This window comes from Coenobita brevimanus, chromosome 40 (assembly GCF_032717465.1).
Source record: "Coenobita brevimanus isolate Jiangsu-jjx chromosome 40, ASM3271746v2, whole genome shotgun sequence".
Classification (NCBI taxonomy): domain Eukaryota; kingdom Metazoa; phylum Arthropoda; class Malacostraca; order Decapoda; family Coenobitidae; genus Coenobita; species Coenobita brevimanus.
The window spans coordinates 63320000-63323242 of record NC_136993.1 but is presented as its reverse complement, the minus strand read 5'-3'; positions in this window follow the sequence as shown (position 1 = coordinate 63323242).

The following is a 3243-nucleotide window of genomic DNA, read 5'->3' as shown; positions in this document are numbered from 1 at the left end:
GAGGTGGGGGATATGTGCTTTGTCAGATGGAAGGTTGCAACAGCGTAACGTTCCCTATTTTTTTTTTTTCTAGTTAACTATCAATAGGGCCAGTATTCAGTCTGGTGACCAATGACTGTTTTTTTTAATCCATTATAAATGAAAAATGCAGATTCATAATACAAAGAGAGTTTAACTGAAATCGTGATACTAAGTTATAGAAAATATCAATAGATCAGTGAATTGCAGTTTCCTTTGGATAAATTTCTTTTTAATGAAGGTAGACTTGTAAAGGAAAAATAAGTTAAGGTATCAGACTATGAATATCTGAATATGCATTATATATTATTCTCATCTTGACGTGATTGATGTGTCCGTTTGTGAGGTGTATCTGTTAATAATTCCGTTACTTTTTGAAGCTCTTGCTTATGGTACACAACACAAATTAGAACAAGATACTTTCCTGTACAGAGTTTCCATATTCAAAGAGCAGTTTTCAAATGTATCGCCCATTTTGTTGTCCTATAAAACGTTTATGACGACTGAAAATAAAACTTGGTAATAAATTGGTGACAGCACTTACTACTGTAATTCATCTGGGGGTCAAGAGATTCGAGTGTTATGACTGTGGGAACTGCTAGGAAATGAGACATGTCCATTCATAGTGACACTCACACAGGAAAGAAAAGCTTCCATTGCAATTAATGTGGTAAACTGTTCGCAAGAAAGGGTAAACTGTAAGGGCACTTAATAACACCTCCATAAAGTATAGCTATGGATGTGAGGAATGTGGGAAAGTGTTTACAAATTAAGAAGTTTAGTCTCAATAGACACTTAATCAGGACAGAAAGGCTTTAGGTGTGCTGAGTGTGGTCAGGAGTTTCTTCGTAAGAGCTACCTTGATGAGCACTAGTTGACCCATAGTAGAATTAGAAACTTCAAGTGTACAGAGTGTGGAAAACTATATGCTTGGAAACGAGACCTCAGGAAACACACCTGCTAGGATGAACCTTGACTATGGTCAGTGTGTAAGTTATTTTGGTAATAAAAGTGATATGGCTCAGCACACATTAAATCACACCAAGAACATTCAACTGCCAGACGTTGGTGATTTTTTTTTTTTTTTTAATCAAGGAAATCAAGAAGATAATGACAGCTGAGAGTAATGCCGGATAACAGGAAAAAATATAATTCAAACATTAATTACATCTTATAAATGGAAATAATTTCACATCCCAACTTTACAGTGAAGTAAAGTTGGTATCCAGTAAAGTAAAAGAACTCCAATTTGTTCATCTGGTTGTGTTCCTGAAGTGACTTGCGTTTTAAGAGTTATGTTCACCTATGAATGAAAATTAAGGTTTGTTACAAAATTATCCTGATATGTCATTCTATTTACCATTACAATTGATTACTGCGTAGTGAACCTTTTGGATAATCAAGGTTAGTATCACTTGGAGGTCAGTTTACATGTGCATTACTGGATATGCGTGAGTCCACAGTTATTTCCTGAATGCTACTGGAGCATCCATCCATCCATCCATCATCTAGTCTTGTGTTGCCCCATGATGAGCGTAGGAGACCGGGGCTAGGCAAGTTGGTCCTGACCTTTAAGATGAGAGTGACTAGCCTCACTCATCCCTGAGTGGCATTACATGAGCAATAAACCCCAACCATCCCTTTGATAAAAACCTGCACAGGCTCAATCAGTGGATTTATAAATGATGTATGTCCAGCAAGAAAACTTGTCCTGTGAGTGTCATCTGAACTTTGTTTCATTACAATTATCTCATACTTAAAAGTGGAAGCTCTAACATTCCAAGTCACAAGATGATAAGTAAAGAGTATAAGTGATATCTGTTTTAAACCAAGTATAAAAAGATGTCAGTACTGTAGTCGGCAAAGAGAGAGCATCAGCTACTCGGTCGTCAACTCATGTTGGTTTTCATTTTATCATTAATGAATGGCTAAGATCCAGTATAAAGAAAAGTACCAGTGTATTGGAAAAAAGAAATTACATAGAGTACAGTGCTGAATGAAATGATACATACATTTTGACACTTCGATGCCTTTAAATGCCCTGTCATGTAGGCTTTGCTACCTACAGCATGTTAAAGCTGTAGGGTACAGCTGTTACGTCAGTTGGGTTCAAAAAAGGGAAATGGCCCTCGTCATATTCCTCAGAAACTGGATCCATTTATTGCTGTCATTTACTCAGGTCTCTTGCTTCCTCAACTTCCTTTCTCGCAAAAATTCACTTACCATAGGCTATTATCTTATTGGCCCACCAGGTCTACGTCACTCACATATCTTTCCATCACCAGTTATATCAGTTCTGCCTCTGTAGTTATACAGTCTAAGCAGTCTTTTTCTCTTTAATATAGTGGATGGCGTTACTGTGCATCCCTCATTTGTATCACTTGCTTCTTCTCCCTTGTCTTTGCAGCCCAGATATATTTCTCTATGGTTCACTCTTCACTGTTCTCATCATGGCACTTTCACGCATCGACATACCATTGTTAAACATAACTCCTGGTGGTAGGTGTTGGTGACCATCATTATCTAACTTAATGTAGTGCTGCCTACTTCTTCCTTCATCTTTATCATTCTTTTTCTGTGTCTGCCCCCATCTCTTCTCATTTCTCCCATTCTTCATGTCAATTTTTTCATACTCTTCTGTCTTCCTTCAGGTGGCTTTACAGTGCGTGATAAACCTAATGATGTCCTGTAACCCTGGAAGCCATTTTCAACAGTGAGGTGGTAACCATATAACCAATACCAGGGTGATTTGAAGACTACCATGGTGCCATGGTAACTGTGTTGGGACACATATATGGCGTCGATCTGGGAACCAAATCTCCAGACTCTTCCCCGCGAAAGGAAACATTGGTTCACTGCATGGACCAGTCCTTCATGGACGATAGCTTCTCTGTGATTTATCCATCTGCTCAACCAGACAGACTGAATTTGATTTAATGCTCATCATCATCATCATCAGCAGCAGCAGCATCCAATTCATTGTTGCCACATGAGGGGTATAGTAGCCCTGAGCTGGGCAAGTTGGCCCTAACAATTAAGATGAGACTGACCGGCCTCACTGATCCCTGAGTGGCATTTTGTGGGCAATCAACTCCAACCATCCCTTGGATATAAACCTGCACTGGCTCGATCTGAGCTAAGTGACTTAATTGCCCACTAACCACCAGGCGCCATAATTTGGCTATATCGTCACCACCCAGAGTAGTAAATGGTTTTCTGTAGTAA